Source organism: Amblyomma americanum, chromosome 4 (assembly GCF_052857255.1).
Source record: "Amblyomma americanum isolate KBUSLIRL-KWMA chromosome 4, ASM5285725v1, whole genome shotgun sequence".
Lineage (NCBI taxonomy): Eukaryota > Metazoa > Arthropoda > Arachnida > Ixodida > Ixodidae > Amblyomma > Amblyomma americanum.
The window spans coordinates 84,038,224-84,056,565 of record NC_135500.1 but is presented as its reverse complement, the minus strand read 5'-3'; the positions used below and the strand labels follow the sequence as shown (position 1 = coordinate 84,056,565).

At 47.5% G+C, this 18,342-nt stretch overlaps 1 protein-coding gene across 1 annotated transcript in view; it reads right to left on the bottom strand.

Annotated features, from left to right (window-relative positions):
- LOC144128106 (uncharacterized) overlaps nt 1–17,067 on the bottom strand; it is a 92,785-nt gene extending 75,718 nt beyond the window's left edge. Inside the window, exons 1-2 of the mRNA XM_077661186.1 lie at nt 16,970–17,067; nt 13,997–14,112 (exon numbers count right to left, since the gene is read on the bottom strand). The gene's annotated coding sequence lies outside the window, so the exon portion shown is untranslated. The remainder of the gene's footprint in view (nt 1–13,996; nt 14,113–16,969) is intronic.
- Nucleotides 17,068–18,342: the final 1,275 nt, after the last annotated feature.

The following is an 18,342-nucleotide window of genomic DNA, read 5'->3' as shown; positions in this document are numbered from 1 at the left end:
GATTATACGTACTGGCCTCGGGAGGCCTCATAGAAGAGGAGGCAGTCATTGTAATTGTCGAGCTTTCGGTTATAACTTCTAACTTCGATTTATTGTTAATATCCTTGTCACTACTTATAATAGCTGTGTAGCGGCTATAGTACTGTGCAGGTTGTATTCTAAGGCCCGAGCTCGGCCCTGGCCCGAAACTAAAAGCCCAATCTTGGCCCTGGCCAACCTCTTCAAGTCTATACCTGGACCTGGCGCGCTACGTTATCAATACCCGACCAAGGTCCGCGCCTGCTCCCGCAGCAGATCAGGAGGTAAATTGATGTGTGCAAGAAGTCTCCAGCTGCACAATACGTGGTCGTCATAAATGCTGAAATTGCAGCAACACTTGACAAAAATTGCCCATCTATTTATCTGGTTACACTAAATGCGACTTAGGTACGCTGACACATTTGCTCTTGTTTCGTTGCGATCACTTGGATTGATGTGGAGGAAATGCAATAGCATTCGCTGCACGCTAGCTCTTGAACGTCATTGCTTCCCTTCAGCAATTTCTGCTCCCCGTCTCAGGCACATTTAATTTTGCTGAGACATTCTGTCTTCATTTCATTTTTGGCAGAGTATTTATTAGGCCTCTCTCCTACATGTGCACAGGAGGATCTCCCTCTCTCTACACTGGCAGGTGGAGGGAGGGAGGTCCCCCCCCCCCTCCCCAACATCACCTATGGTTAGCAGGTGTTGGCTTCTCCAGGATGGAACAGCTGTTTGTTCTAATGACACAGCTATTGTTGGCGCTATAAAATTGCTTTGTCAAATAGAAAAGAAGACAAGGCAGATCACTTGTTCAGTTTTTTTAACAGTGACCTTGTCTGTGAATCCCTCCGGTACTCCGAATGCCGAATAAAAAGGGTAGCGACAAAAACTTTGCATTGCCTACAGATTTATAATTAATCATTTTTATGGCCCCGTTGTCTAAATATTAAAACTTCCATAAGAATCACATTTCCTTTTCGTTAATGAGTACGAACTCTAGGGTTGAATCCATGGCCGGACTGGCCCCATTTCTGTGCAGATGAAAAGCATAAGCGCTTGTCTATTGCGTAGTATGCGTTTAAAGACACGAATGGTCCTAAACTAATGTTCCCTTCTTCAAAAGTGTTTTTCTAGCGTAGAGAGGTGTTTTTCGGAGGTGAAAAGAGTCTATTAACGACTCTCTTTGAACAGACGGCTGCCCGTACAGCAATCGGATGACGGTCTTTATTTAGCAGTTTTAATGTGATTTCAAACGTGCTGTCGCGGGCAGTAACACAAAACCGAGCAGATTCAAACGTCTCTCTCCAAGATCTGTCGGCGTGTGCTCGCTGACACAGCCATGCACTGGCAAGATCCGGGTCAGTCTAGTAATTCCCCAGGCAGCGGCTAAAATAAACTGTGAGTGAAAAATGCAGAATAGTCCTCGATATTCAATAAGCAGCGAAATATAGGCGGGTTCCGGGAGAATTTCAGCGAGGACATTCTCCATGCTAACAGTAAAAGAGACATCGCTGTAATTAACTAGGCCACTCAGTCTACTGATGCAGATTTCGTAACTTTAGAGTTTGCACGGCGAGAAACTACTCCACATCGCGTCCAACAGAAGGGATTCACAGCGCTGACCGGTTTTAGTGGTTAAGTCTGATCAGCGGGTGTAAGAAGCCACGGAGCGCAAAAGGCAGGTTGGATAACAAAACAGTTTACTCTTAAGTTGAAACAAAACACTACCAGGTAGACATTTACTATTAACAACGTGATTACCGAAAGACCAGTCACTGAAGCATACACGACTGAGGAATTGCAAAGTGTTATAGAAATACGGGGTGCTGGGTAATTAACACCGTCGTAATGATATAAGAAAGGTGCATTAAACGTACACAACGCAACCAGACTGAACGAATCAATACAAAAGCACCGCACAGGATATAGACATCTATCTACCAGACAAAAATTACTGCAGCGGACACTTAAGCTCCGCCTTAAGGGTATGAAGCGATAGCGCTAATGAATTAATGTCCTTTTTTTATTTATTTATTCATACTGTTAACCCTCTGCATGAGGGTCATTACAGGGAAGGAAACATATACAGACACAAGTGCAATTCTCTTCGCTAAAAAAAAGAAACACTCAAATGCACAGAATTACAGATTTGCACAGCAATCTTCCAGGAATGCGTTCACACCTATCACAAATTTTTCTACATCTGTTTGGTCCCCAACGTCACTTGGTAGTTGATTCCAAATTTCTACAGCATCGGGAAAAAAGGAGTAGCGATAGACATCAGTACGTGTAATAATAGGTTGTAATACCTTACTGTGATTTTTCCGAGGGCAACGCTTCAGGGGAGGTGTAACATAGTGATGTTTATTAACTTTGACTTTATCATTCATTATCAGAAAAAAAAGTTTCAATTTCTGCTTTGTTCTTCTTACTTCTAGTGATTCTGACACTCTTTTAGCATTGCTGTGACTGAATCAGTGCGGCGGTATTTAGAGCATATAAAACGTGCGGACATCCTTTGCAATCTTTCCAGTTGCCGTTTTAAACCCCTTTGATGAGGACTCCACACTGCACTTGCGTACTCTATGATTGGCCGCACGAACGTCTTGTACGCAATCAATTTAGTTTCTCTAGTCGCATTCGGCAACTTCCTCCTCAGGAAACAGACCTTCTGGTAGGCTTTTAAATAGACATTTTGGAATAAGTGGAATCAGTCATTGTCTACTTTGATTTCATAGGTTGCTGAATGCAAAAATTGGTTTTTGATGAAGGGAAACGACGCAGTAACTGTCTCACGTATCTCGGTGGACAGCCGAACCACGCTATATGGGAAGGAATAAAGGAGGGAGTCAGAAATGAAAGGAGGAAAGAGGTGCCGTAGTGGAGGTCTCCGGCTTTATTTCGTCCACACGGGGATCTTTAACGTGCACTGACATCGCACAGCACACGGGCGCGAGTCCTCACACCTATACTGGCGTAGCGGTGCAGTGATTAAGCCATCAGCCACTGCCCCGACAGATGGATGTTTCAAGCACAGCCACCGTAGGGACTTGTGAGACACAGATTGCTGTTCCCGAGCAACCTCTCTCTATCAATAATTCATTTAACTGTCACCTGCCACGGTGGGCAGTTTGCTCACAATCCGGTGGGCAGATCGCCCTTGTCACGTTGCGCACAGTTTTGATGACGTCACGAAGTCACGTGACCTATTTTGCAGGAGCCTCATTCCGCCTGCGTGCTCCGTCAGCGATGTTTCAAAGAGTGGGCAACGCCGACGCCGGACATTTTTTTCCGACAGGGGTGTGCTAATGCTCTCGCGTTAAAAGAGTTCTAGAGAGCGGAGGGGAAACTGGCCGATGTGCCGAGTGGCTGCCGGGCTAACCGGGCTGCAGATACTGGTTGTCGGGCCAAAGTGATGTCACGGATGTAGATAAGTTTGGTCCTTGAAGTTTTGGCACCGCTGTCATCGCATTTGACGTGTCAGACCTCGGCCGGGGGCTCCCTTTCTGGCCTCATCCCTGGCTGACCTCACACGCTTCAAAAGCACTTACGCCCACCATGCAATCTGCCCGGCTCGCGCTTTTCCCGCCGCCGCGTCGGCGCAGTTTTTAAAAAGGGCAACATAAATTAACACGCGCGAACGCTCCAGCTAGATCTCGAAAGGAAAGTGAAGAGATTCAATAAATTGGAGAGTCAGGACACAGAGACACGGACAGTACCTGTAGGGCACGCTTCATGTCCTATTGCCTCAAGATTGGCATCCCGCCTTTGGAAATTCAACAGCTGTTTGGCCCCCTTCTGCCTTCTACAGGACACTGGAAGCGCACTTGTAAGATTCTAAAGTCCGAGCTTCACCGACAAAGTAGGCACCTACAGGACTGGTTGCGCCATCTCTGCCAGCAGTACGAGCATCCGTGGGTGGCTCCAAAGAAGCTAAGAGAGCATCGTCGCCTCTCTGCCATACTCATCGAGGTTTACTGGAATGAGCTCCGGAGAAGTGTGCCGAAGAAACCCAAGAAGGATGCAGCTGGCACTCCGGTCACGTACTTAAACGGAGCCTGCCTTCCGCCAGCCTTGGATGACATTTTGAAGATGGGCCCAAAGTTCAGCCTGGAACCACGAGCACAGAAACACGAGCTTCTAGCAGCTGTGCACAGAGTCGCCAGGAGGACCCCACCAGAAGAGAGGACCTACTGTGTGTCCGAAGGCGTTGGATGCCTGGAGAAGACATGGGGAAGCAATAAGAAGAGTGAAGACCTGCGACCCTTGATTGCCCACTTCAAACAGAACAACCTCAGTCTTCTACAGGCGGATAAGGAAGGTGGGTTTGTCGTGCTTCCTTCTTCATTGTGTGAAAAGAAGGCGAACGAAGCGATCGAGAAAAATTTCAAGCCGTGGGATTTAAAACCTCGTAAGGCGAAAGCTCTAGCCCTCCGTCTGCTCAACCAGCTAAATTTGTCTAGATTGGAAAAAGATCCGCAAATGTGAACAGGATGTCTTGCGTGTGTTTTTCACGGCTAAGACTCATAAGCTGGGAAATCCTTTTAGAGCCATCGTGACTGAAGAAGGCTCTAGGCAGAAGATGGTGTCTGTTTTTGCAACGCGCCTTAGGTTCCGCCGGATCCGTTTGCAGTTCGGAGCTCGACATCCGTGGTGGAAAGCCTCAGCGACGGTTTTCCCAGCGCCAATGCTGCATTCTCGATTGACATAGAGGACTTGTTTTCTTCAATAGCGCAGGACGAGCTTCTACAAGCAGTGCGCGATGTGATTGAGACCAACGGGATTGTTGCATTCCAGAACAAATGCGGAATAGCACTCGACTGTTTCCTGGAACTGCTGAGCGTGTACCTAAGGTCCACTATCATACAGCACGGTGACAACTACATTGTACAGAGGCAAGGCATCTGCATAGGATCGAGTGTAGCGCCTGTACTGTGTAACGTTTTTTTGGCCAAGTTCGATTCGTCACTGCAGAAAGCACTTCAAGACAAGCGTGTTGTAAAATTTTTTCGATATGTGGATGACTTTTTAATCATTTTAAACTTATCATCAACTGACCAGCTAACCTCTGTGGCGGACCGGATTTTAAATGTTTTTAGTGCCTGTTCAAAGAACATGGTCTTCACCAAAGACTTACCCTCTGACAACACCATTAGGTTTCTAGATTTAGAACTCAAGTTTTTAGCTGACGCACACGTTTGCTGGAAGTATGCCTCTCGGTCTAAAAAGGCGCTTTTGCCTTATGCTTCCGCTCACTCGAAGCTGGTAAAACGTGGCATTGCCAACCTGTGTTTCTCAAATGCACTGAGAAAAAGTTGCCCGCATGCCATGCAGCAGAGACTTGCCGAGCAGGTGGTTCGACTAGAGGCCTCTGGGTTTCCTTCCTCTTTGCTGTTGGCGGTCGCTGAAACCTTGGGCAAGAAAATGAAGAAGCCTGCTGCCAATACCGAGCACCCAACAGAGAGGACAAGGAACTTTGAGGTGATTCCTTATTACTATGGAATTTCGCATGGATTGAAAAAGGTTTCCCAAAAATTTGGAGTGAATTTGGTGTTTTCGGCCCCCCGAAAGCTTTCCAGCCTTTGCGTCCGTATCTCCGGCTCCAAGCGAGAACCTGCCTGCAAAACTAAGCACCAAACAAAGTTCACGAAGTGTGCTGTGGGGGTAGTATATTCTATCCCTACCTCTTGTGGGAAAATTTACATTGGGCAGACGGGGCAATGTTTGAACGAGCGACTCAGGGAACATGGCAGAACGCTGCGCTTAGGTACAGGGAGCAACCTGGCCATACATGTCAAGGAGTGCCAAAATTGCTCAGCTTTGCTGAACAATGCTACCATTATTGGCCGCGGGAAGACCAGGCACGAGCGCGAGTTGTTAGAAGCGTTTTTAATAAAAAAGAACGAGCGTGTTTGTATCAGCGACCCATATGTTATTCTCGCTGACAAAAAATGGAATTTTTTATCTGGTTAGCAATGACGTCCGGACTTTGTTGAATGTGGCATGTATGTGCGCCTGCGCAAGTAGTGGCTATAATTACGTGGTGGAACCTTAATAAATTCAGTTGAAAGTCCGGCGACAGTCTGTGTGCGTCTTCCTCTGGTCTGGCGTCTTTTCTCGCTGTTTTTTTTTTTCACGTCAACTTTAAACTGAGCATTTTTTCGCGAGGGGTGGAAACGTGGAAGGCGACAAAGGACGTGCCTGTGCAGGGGCGACAAAAAACAAAAAGAACAAAAAACAGAAAAAAGTATGGGAGCCTCACGCGAGTGGAACTTTTCCTGAAAGGCCAGTCGCAACAAAGCGTCGCCAAATTAAGCTAGGCACCTCGGGGTAAATATCCGAGACGCTGAGAGCGAAAGCCATCTGTGAGCACAGCGGAGATAGCACGCAGGCAAACGCGCGCTAACCATAGCGCAATGACGTATAATCGGGATGCGGTGATGCGGGGGAGAGATAAAGGCCGGGAAAAAACCGAGGTTAAGGCAGTTTTGTTGAAAATATACATAAGAAAGGAGTGGACGGGGCAGAAAGAAAACCTGAAAAAAGAAAGTTGAAAACAATACCATGGGTGGGGGGCCAGACCACGACAGAACACATCTCTAGAGGTGCAAAACCTCTGACGACTGAGGAAGAAAAAATAATGTCATGGAAGGCAATGGGACAAAAACCTATGTTTGACGAACATCCCGGTAGCACAAGGTACTCCACTTCCCTCTCAGTGAAGGCGGCGGTCAGACAGCGGCCGTTGGCTCTGTTCGCTTTGAAGGGTTCTATCCTCTCTCTTATAAGTCGCCTGCCGCTCTTTCTGATAATGTAACTGATTTATTTATTTATCTACCCACCGCATCACAGTGGCATTACAGTGGGGGGGGGGGGGGGGGTGCGGTAGGTTGTGCAAAGCAAAAAAGAAATATTACAAGGGAAGTCACAACGACAAGGCAAACGCTTCATTGTAAGTAATATTAAAAAGAAATGAAGACAAAGCATTCCATTCTCAAACAGTGTGACGAAAAAACATCTTGAGCAAATTGGTTCTTGATCTGAAATCGCTCACTTTATGGTTATGATCAACCCGCTCGGATGTGTAGTGTCAATGAAAAATGTACTTCTCCCTAGGAATAGCAATCATGTTGTAATATATATTATGAAAAAATTTAAGCCTTAGCTTCCTCCTTCTTACTTCAAGGGGTTCCCATTCTAATTCCTGTTTTATGCCACATTCTGAAGGACGGCAGGGAAGCGAAATCGATGCAGTGGACACCGAAGTGCCAAGGGATCGTTTCGTGCGTTTAATATTTGTGCTCTCTAAGGCGCTAAACAGAGCGCTTACCGGTTTGGCCAATAATGAACGCGCAATAGCTTAAGGAAGTGGAGACAACTCCGATAGCGCACGGCATGAACTGCAATCTGTAAATTGTGGTAGATGCTCTTTCCTCTCTGCAAAGCCGGTTGACGAGATTTCAAGGCTTAGAAAGCTTGCTATGTGCGGAGAACATCACGTCCACATTGGCGCGTTGCCCAATTCATTTTAGACGGTGGGAGAAAATGTGAATATAAGAAATGACGGTGCGCATTCTTTATGCTTCTTTCTCATTTCTGGGAGGAGCGCCCTGCGACGGATCCGTGCATGGAAGCTGGTTCTCTAAGTGCACTTTGTTTCCCTGCCACGGATGGAATGGATGCGCGACCTACTGAGGGCATTAAAAAATTGATGATGGCCTAGCTCTTTTAAGCCAGGATATACGTAGCGAGAGCGCGGCGACATCTGATTCGGAAGAGTCCATATATGAAAGGTGCGCATTCACTACATGAACCTTTATTCGTGATTAAACCTTGAGCTGTCGTGGCGGAATGGTAGCGTCTCTGCCTAGAACGCAAAAGGCCCTGGCTCGATTCCCAGCCTCGATACAAGGTTCATTTGTATTCAGTGAGTGTGCGGGGACCTGAGTGGCTCCCACCACCGACCAGGTGGTTGGTCACGTTGTCGGTCACATGGTGCGGAGCAGCTGCCGGCGGCGCGGTGCCGTGGATGGTCACGTGACCAGTCACGCCGTTGGTCACGTGGCGCGGTGCGATCACGGTGTGGACTGCGAGCACAGCGAAACTGCCAGTTCGTGGCCAATGTAGCTTTCGCTACAATAGCATTTTCACAGTGCTTTACTTCGCCAGTTTAGGCAGCTTAATGCTATGATCAACAGGTAGATTCAGCAACCATGGGCGCAATGAAACACCAGCCTTTGGTCTAGAAATTGGCCAGTGTTTTCATGGCAATTAATTAATTAAGTGCAAAGGCGCCGCGGATAACCTCTTCAACGTGAGATACGCCGGTCCTCAAAGGTTCACGGATATGATTAAAAAAGACACGGCAGTCATCGACGACTGCTGCCGGGATGTCTTCTAAGAGCAGGGACATACTTTGTTCCTTAGACACGAGAAGCACGTCACCCAGATCAGCGACGATGTAGGACTCAACAAATACTCCATTTCTGGACAAATATTCCTCTTTCGAAACAGAGGAGATAAATTACGGTCATCGTTTAGTAACTCAAGGAACCCACTGAACGAAACACCGCCACTGGTATTAAAATGCAGATCACTGTGGGCTTCAGTGGCCTCTTTAATGCCAGAACCAATTCTTCTTGAGGGATAGAGCTTAACAAGTCCTTTACGTCGATCGAAAAGGATGACAGGCACTGAACCTGATCCTAAAGCAAACATGCCGCCTACAAAGAGCTCTGCCGGATTGACTCCTGTGAATATCGCAGTTAAAGCGACACCATGAAAGTGCATTTCTACGCGAACCCACTGGCTTGCTTGGGTCGCCTTGTTCCCTGCGATTTTAGAATTGAAGATCATTTGTCGTTTAAATGGTTTCTTGTGGATTAATGATGATTGGTATTAATGAAGCTTGATACTTGGAATCATTAAGAATAGGCAACTAGCCGAGTTACTTATATGCCAAGCTTTTGTAAGCATAAGAATAAACAATGAACCCGAAAGTGGCCGCGGTTGATATTCGTATGGACATTTACTTTTTACTGCGCGTGAAATTCTGCAGACGATGAAACTTAACGCGTTGTATTATGTATTGATACGCTCGCTAAAGTTTTGTGTTTTATTTGGTTCTGCTGAGAACGTACTTACATACTTTTTAGGCAAAAGCATGTTATCAGATATGCCGAGATGCCTATATTTGACTATGGCGGACGTCTATAAAAGACAGCGAGTAGTTATTTAGCTCTTCTGAAATAACTTAAACCAAGTAGCGCTTATAGGTTCGGAGCCAAGTGACTAGCTATTGTTCATTAGCACAGGACTCAGTTTTTTTTTTACTTTTATTCTTTATTTAGTCTGTTAGCCGACATACTTCGATGCCGCAACATTCGTCCGCAGCAAAGCATTCCGCTACACCCGGGACCGTTCTGCTATGTTCCCTTTCCTCTTCTTCCACAGTCACAGCTGCATGTCTACGTTCATCCTCATCTTCATTGCTTTAGGTATACCTTGTTTGCACTGCTCGCATGAGATGCGAGAGCGTCAGGTCACCATTTTCCGGTTCTTGGAAGGCGGCGGTTGTGTTTCTGTCGGGTACAAATTTAAACTGTCGGAACAGCCGTTGGCCTCAGTATTTTGTGCTTCATTCCTTTCCTGTTTTCTTCCTCTTTAAAACGTAACCAGAACATAACTGCCATGGAGCGTTCCAGCCATTGGCTGGCCTTGTATCGGCCTTGCCGCGAATTTTGCGATGCCAGACATTCTCAACGTATACGCTCGACGGCAGTTCATGGTGAGAAATGTCAAGGTTTTTTGGAGCATTAGATTTGCAAAACGATCGGCACGCAACGGCTTTCGGGCATCCTCGAAAAGCCAGTGAAGGATATGGCAGAAACGTAACACTACAGGGAGTGCGTATACAAGAAAACATATCCCAGGGACGTTCTTTCGTTCTTGGTGACAGTCTAGTACAGCGCAGCACAAGTTCGGCTCTTCGCTAGAGTGGTGAACAGCAGCACGCAGCAGCAGCATGGAATACCTCCAAACACGCGATAAAATTATTCTAAATACCGTTTAGCGCTTATACGTGCGCATTAATGAAACGAGCATAAGCAAGATACCGAAAAATGGTAGCTTTAGTCGGATACAACTCAAGAAAGAAGCGACAGGTGCCCCTCCAAGCAGGCCAGCCAATGGCGCTGACTGATTTTCGTGACATCGCGATTAATCCGGTTGAGCCATGGTCAATCCCCTTTCAACTGCCAGCCCCTGGGAGTCCAAGGAGATTAACCACTACATCATGAGTATCGGTTGATGTCATTGGCTGGACGGCCTCTGGCGGGCATCTGATGCATCGTTCTCGAGTTGTCATCTGTCCAGAATTTAATTTTCGTGGAGATCTTCCTTCACCAGAGCCGTCATTCACGAGGATCTTCAGGGCCATGTCCTCGTGTACACAGACGGCTCAGTGGTCCGCGACAGCCGCTCCATCGCAGCGGCGGCTACCATCCCAGCCCTGCGACTGCACAGCCAGACCCACGCCAACTTCCTGGGATCCTCTACCACGGCGGAGCTGATGGCGATAAACCTGGGCCTGGACCTGCTGCTCTCCATCGCACCTCCGCCACCCAGGAGTGCTCTGCTCTGCGACTCCCGCACCGCCCTCACCCGCCTACAGTGCATCGGCCGCGGTACCCCCCTAGTGCGCGGCATTCGCGCAAACATCGAGCGCCTTGCACAGCAAGGATGTGTTGTGCGCGTGCAGTGGGTGCCCGGTCACTGCGGCATCGCGGGAAACGAGGAGGCCGACGAACTTGCGACCGCCGCACACCAACTACCTCCGAGCTATCCCCCGCTAGCGCTGGAGGACGTGCGAGCGGTCATTTATGATCATCTCCGACAGCAGCACCCCGACCCACGCATCGCGGGAGGTGAGCGCATTCCAAGCATCAACGGCTGCCGCGCCCTCTCGCGGGCGCAACGCGCAATGATCCTCCGCGCGCGCATCGGTTGCGTGTGGCCTGGGGACCGACGGGTGCGCCACGGACTAGCGACGAGCGAAGTGTGTGTTAGATGCGGTGCAGTGGAGACACTGGAACATCTGCTACTTCGCTGCACCGCGTTCGCTGACGCTCGTCGTGATATGCTCGCGGCCTACAGGGCGCTGGGCATCCTACCAGACTCGCTCAAGACGCTGTTGTGGCCGCAGGGCAGTGCGCGCACCCGTGAGCGAACAATGGTGAGCTTGTGTGCTTTTCTCGAACAGACGGGCCTGACGTCCCGTCTGTTCTGCGCCAGGTAGTGTTAGGCAGTGACGGAACGCTCCGCTTGTGCTACCTCGGACGCTTAAAACAGCTGGCCGCCCCACACCAGCTGTTGTGTACAAGTGCTGTGCGCGTGTGTCGCGGTGGTTTCGGTTTGTTGGCGCACGCGCGCAGCCATCTACATTCCAGGCGGTGCCTGGCGGTGACGACACGGGCACCTCCCCCCTTGGAGACGACGCGGAGACCCAACGCAGCCGGCCGCCTCCTGCCCAACGAAGCCGGCCGCCTCCTCATCGGCGACACCCCCCTCTCCCGCCCGGCGGCCGCGGCGGCTGAACGCGCGGGGCCTGAACATTTGACTTGTAAATAGTGTATATTTGCCCTCACCCCTATCTCTTTCCTGCTATCCCCTCACCTCTTTTGTTTCACTTCTTCAAACTGCCTGCTATCCTATATTTCCGCTACCCCAGCTCAGGTGCCGCCGTTTAGTGATGGCAGATGCCGGGGTGAGCAAACATCTTTTACCTTCCTTTTTGTTATTTTAAATAAATAATCACTATATATATATCTTCCAGGGGAAAATGCATCATTTCTTCTAGAAGAGCTCTCCTCTCGTCTCACGATTTTATGCTGGCAGGCGTGCACGGGATTTTGTGACTTTTGTCCCCAAGACTTTGTCCGCATCTTCCATTTCTCTCCCTCTCCTTTCCGGGAATTTTTTGGATTTGAACGACAAGCCGAAAAGGCTCTTCAGCTTTTCTTATAATGTTCTGTTCTGGCCATGTGATCGAGGGGAGCTTGGAAAGAAAATGTACGTTCAGTTCCAACGAGGCTTTGTATTGCAAAATTGACGTCCCTTAAAGGGCAAAAATTGTCAGTGTTTTCGTTTTGTATACAGCTGAGTTCGTGTAAGGTTGGTTCAGCATGGGTGTGACACCATGTATGATGAGCCACGTATCAGCCTGTCAGCGCTAGGAAGCTTGCAGACGGCCACTTCTCTTCGCGAAAAGTAAGTTGTTTGCGGCACTTAGGCGCAAACATACTTGCTTTCAACAGCTGTGCAAGTGCATAGCGAAACTTCAAACAAAACACTAATCAAACGCAAGGGCCACGCACGGCCAGAGCTTCCAAACTGCCCTCCGCACCCGCCTCCCGCGAGCTTCAATCACCGATGCGTGGCGCGCCTGGCGGCGGCAAATGCAACCTGCGGCGTCACACACTCCCTATTGTCCGCACCGCGACACGGCAGGCTGCTCCTACGGGAAATTGGGCGGCCGTAGGTATGACAACTCTAATGTATCTATTAACCCATTAGCTAACGCGCCATACTCTTAACTTCGTGAAGGCGTTGATTGCCTTCACGAATTTAACGCGCAGGACAGATATGATGCGGCGGCGCTGCGGCGACGGCTACGTGGAACCTGGCTGAGGTAGAATTGCCAGCTGCGTGCAATCGAGTGCCATCACGCCGCAGCGCGCGGCAACTGCATTCACAAAGTTAGCGGGGAGCTTAGACCTTCCCACACGTAAGCAGTCTTAATTGTCTCTGCCGATTGTCTGTGCCTTAATATATCATGAAGCTGCCATGCAGACGTAGCCTGGATTTGCCAAACAATTAAGGCGGCCACTCCGCGTGAATTTGTGAAGGTCGTCGTTGCCAGCCATTATTTGAAAACCCATACCCTATTTTCTTCTCTAGAGCAAAACGTTGACGGAAAGGGAGATTATGAAGGCATTTCGCATTAATAAAAATGGTGACGGGAGCGTTACCATACAGGCACCTTTGCTTTCGCTGAAGGAAATCACGCTGTTACAAAGGCTTATTGCAAGCTGTTAACATGCGCATATTTCTCCCGTTCTTAGCATAGCCTAATGCTTGTTCGCATCCATGTTAACTGCTTGTTCGTGTCCAGATATGCATGTGGCCTTCTAATGCAACAGCACCACTAGTCCCATTACGAGAAAAGCAAGCGGCGTGTCCGTGTATGCGCACTAGCAGATGGTGCAGAAAGCGTCATCAACGTCATCAAGCGTCAAGAACGTCATCAAGCGGCAATAGGATGCACACAGAAAACCGAGAAACGCAACCTCCGATAATCATATACATCTCGTTCGTCCAACTGGCCGACCTCAATTAGGCTCCAGTTATCCTATCCATTACGACTCCCTCAAAATGTGGAAAACGCGACCAGGATTTCTTTCCGGATCCCCGCAGCTAAGCAGCAGAGGAATTGTGCAAATCTGTAACGTCTAGGCCAAAAACAACTAAACACGCAACGGATTTTTTTAGCAATTTAATGGAGCACTTCTAGCATCGCTTAAGGTATAAATCTGGGCAAAGTAAGAGGAGCCCTTGTATTCATGTTTCGAGACTTCGTATTTAAGGTTGCTGTTACGACTTTACTACACGGTTGAGGGGAACGTTTCGTCGCCTGGATACATTTAGCATAGGTGGTACGCACGTGTATAGCTAAAGTAATCAAGGTAGAGCTGTGGCCTCGAAAATGCTAGATGCTCTTGTAGTCGTAGAAGTTACTTGGTAAATTGCTTACCTCTGCTAACACCAGCCTAGATTGCTCAGGAAGATTCCGCCGTCCCCTGAAGCGCCTTAAGGTAATGCACTTCTTTCGTGTAACCCGCCAGTTGGCATTGTGTCTAACACTCTGAGATTAAATTTCGGCGAGATCACACTCGACGGAACCTCAGGATTCAGATACCTTGCAGCAAGGCTGTAGTCACCTGACGACACACGTTCGCTATGTACGGTGGTTCCGTGCCAGTGTTTCATGTGCAGCTCATCCGGTTTTTTATGTGGAACGGGGTAACAGCAGACCTGGGAGCAGAGCAAGATCCATGAACAATTCTAGACAAATGCGTCCACAGCAACAGAGGAATTATAATAACGGGCGATGAATCACGTAGAAGGGAAATAAAATTTAAAGCAGGCAAATCTCTGAAAACGAAACAGTTAAACAGCGAATCGGCTGGAATAAATAAATAGCGTACTCATAAATGACGGAACACGTTGCTCTTGAAAGCCAAGGATGGAACGAAGTGGGCAACATATACTCTAAATTTAAGCAGTTTTTACTCAATGCGCATGCAGGATTTTTGTACAGTGCGAACACAAAAACAGCGTAATGTCAATTGCCTAAGAAAAAATTCTCTACTTACAGCAGCATTTTAGTCTTGTTCCCGGCATCAAGGAGAGCCACCGCTTAATTGACAGCGATACAGAACGAACGCTGGCTTTGTTATATTTCAGGTTATTGTGTTTAGAGCTTTTACAACCCCCCGCGGTATTTGCTATTTATTCCCACTTATGAGAGTAAATTAATTAAAACTCGGACTGCAATTCCCGCTTGCACTATTCAGTGTTTGGCAACGTTTAGTTCATTCGTTTATGGCTTTTATTGTGTTCGCACAGAATCTTCACTCCTTGTTAAAACACCTCACGGCCGCCGCGGTGGCTCTGTGGCTGTGGCACTCGGCTGCTGACCCGAAATACGCGGGTTCGATCCCGGCCGCGGTGGTCGATGTTCGAGGGAGTTGAAATTCTAGAGGCCTGTGTACTGTGCGATTTCAGTGTACGGTAAAGAACCCAAGGTGGTCGAAATTATCCGGAGATCTCCACTACGGCATCCCTCATAACCTTAGCAGCTTTGGGACGTTCAACCCCATAAACCAAACCAACCAAAATACCTCACGGCTTGAGCTGTGTAAAATTTACCACTCACTAGAAAAAGGTGAAGTAATTGTGAATGTAGTGCTCTTGCATAATCTGACAGAACTTGTTCCCGGGCCTCCCACCTTTGTGCAAAAGGAATCGCAATCTCCTCTTTACCTTTTTCCTGTTACCGACAACCTGCTACGTCGAAAGCCACATGTGGATGTTTTGGAAAGATTATAAGACCATAAATTTTAAGTTTAACTACGGAATTTCACCTTACCTCCATGGTTCATAAGAAATAGGTGATTGCTCGCTCCCCTGTTCTCACTCAAGTGACATCGACGTTTTCGTACGTGCATTAGACACTTTGTTTTCTTCACATTTGTGTTTGTATGCAGTACACAGTACCTCCGATGAGCGCATTTGAGACTTTTTAAAGAACTTAGTGCACCATTGCATAACTGATTTCGTGCCGAGAAAACTAGATATTACGAGTAACAATCCTGACAGGATGAAAGATATTCCACGCTTGGCGCTTAGATAATAATAATAATAATAATAATAATAATAATAATTGGTTTTTGGGGAAAGGAAATGGCGCAGTATCTGTCCCATATATCGGCGGACACCTGAACCGCGCCGTAAAAGAAGGGATAAAGGAGGGATTGAAAGAAGAAATGAAGAAAGAGATGCCGTAGTGGACGGCTCCGGAATAATTTCGACCACCTGGGGATCTTTAATGTGCACTGACATCGCAAGAAAGCAAAACGGCAGCACGGAAAACGTTCTTCGTCGACCACTGCCGACAAGATTTTCGGACTGTTGAAAGAAGTTACGGAACGTTATTAGTCAAGCTAAACACTCTTTTAACAGCGTGCGCATGAAAAATTTCCTTGACTCATCTTCATAAAAGTTTGGCGATGTTCTGCGTCTCGTAAGAAGTCGGGCTTTGGTGTTAATAAAGATAGCACGCCCGTGCAAGAGAAGCTAGAAATAGAATTTGCGCTTAACCGGTACTTCTGTTCGATATTCAACCATGATGACGGCTGAACAGAACGTTTTCTGCCATGAATTTTAAGCAAACAAGGACATCTGAATAAGTGCGGAAGGTGTGCTCGCTCTTCTGTTCAGCTTAGGCGCCTAAAGGTGGCAAGGCATTGACGAAATACCCAATGCCTTTCTAGTATGATAGAGTGAATGGTGCGGGAAATAGTATAATATTTATGAAATCACTTACACGCTGAGAGCTTCCAAGCGATCGGAAATTTGCAAAAATTCCTCCAATTCCAAAAGCAGGCAGCACTTTCTTCCTATATGCCAGTTTCCGTTTTGTACACTTTTTTTACTTTAATAGAACGCAATCTGCAGACACATAACTGACTTTCTCGAGGTGAACTTGATAATCGCCACAACCGGTTACGTCGCGGTCGGTCGCACTATAACACAACTGATTGCAACTGTTCACTATTTGGTGGCAGCACTGAATTGAGACATCCAAGTTCGACCACGCATCCGATCACAAATCATCGCAGAAGCTAAAACCTATATTAAAACATTACTGCCAAACTTCCTCGGATTGATGCCTATCTTTCGTACAGACGTCAGTGTCTAGTGGTCATGCTGTTCTCTCTGATCAAGTCCGCATTCCACAGGGCCCTGTCCTGGGTGCCATTTACTGATTAGTATTTAACAGTGACATTGTTCACGTTACCCAGGTTAAAACACGACTCTGAGCAGATGACTGTATACTTTACCAAGGCATTTCTAGTCCAAACGACCAGCCAATTCTACACTATTCCCATTCACCATAGCAAAATGGTGCTCGACGTGGCAAAGCACTGAACTTCAGAATGACTGCCGCATTAACTATTGCACACAATAAAAATCCTTACGTATCACATAGACAGCGACCCCTTCTACTTTCAAATAGCTTTCAATTCCTGAAAATTGTTCGAACTTCTTAACTTCGGTTGAAGGAGAATATCGCTTATACTCGAAAAGAAATCCCTGCGTTACTTACGAAGCACGCCAGCGCAGTCTAGTCAAGGAATAAAGTATTTAGCCTACAGGACTGTAACACCACCAATGCGAGCGCGACGCAGCCCAATATGAAACAGAGCAGCTGCTATGCATCGTCCGCGTTCGCGCCGAGCTCACGCAGTGACCTTGTGTGAACGGTTAAGCTATCTATGCTGGCCGCGTAGCAGTCAGGCGCTGCCTGACACGTGTGCTCGCCGCGCACTTTTCTCAGCGATATAAGTTTATAATCTAGATCAGCTTTACTCGTGCTCTTAATCACAACACACAATCGTGATGCCTGTTACATCTGCATATGTGTACAATATCGCGGGATCTGTTTTGCACTGGAGAACTTGTTTTATGTTTTTTTTTTTTTTACGGAGTTTAACGTCTCAAAGCGACACAGCCTATGAGAGACGCCGCAGTGAAGTGCTCCGGAAATTTCGACTACCTGGGGTTCTTTAACGTGCACTTTCATCGCACAGCACACGGGCTTCTCGAGTTTCGCCTCTATCGAAATCCATTCGCCGGCACCGGGATCGAACCCGCGTCTTTTGGGTCAGCAGCAGAGCGCCGTAACCACTGAGCCACCGCGGCGGCCGCACTGGAGAACTGTTCTTCCCTGTGTTTGCCGACTGCTTTGGTTGTAATATAATTTTGTTTTGTATTTTCGCAATCTTTGTACCCGATTCCTGCTTAAGGCCTGTAACACAGGCGGACAGTAGTTCGTAAATAAATAAATAAATGTATAAAGTTGAGAAACCGCTCCGCACGATCCGCAAGTTTCGTGTGGTGTTTAGAGTGCACTTTGGCTTCTTTATAATAAGAGGACCGTAGAGTTTTTCAAGCTGACGCCGAAATCAACGGGCAAATATAATCTTGCTTCACTTTGTTTCAGGTTATGTGCGTACCTGCACATACACTTTATGTGCGTTCTGTAAGTATTTCTAGTTATTAGCCCATGTTAGACATGTGCTCTATTGAGGAAGGATTGCAGTACTCGGCGGTGAGCGTAATTTAAAACATATAAATAATGTAATATTAAAACATACAATGCATTCTACGAGAAAGCGAATAACTGTGAACGAAACGGTATTAGATGAACTTGCAATATATCGAAAATAAACACATGCCCTTTGAAAATACCAAATCGTACTTGAGCGAGAGAATTAATATGTACGGTAGAGCAGGTGGGTTTTAATGCTCCAAGGCGGCAGAACGGCTGCGAAAGACGCCTTAGTGCAAGGCTACTAGAGGGAGCTCGTGCGACAGACATTGCTGGTCTTCGGGTGCGGCGGGCGCTCATCCGTGGTGACGTGACGGTTCGTCGACACCCTTCGGTACTGTCGATGGAGAATCGCATACACCGCCTCC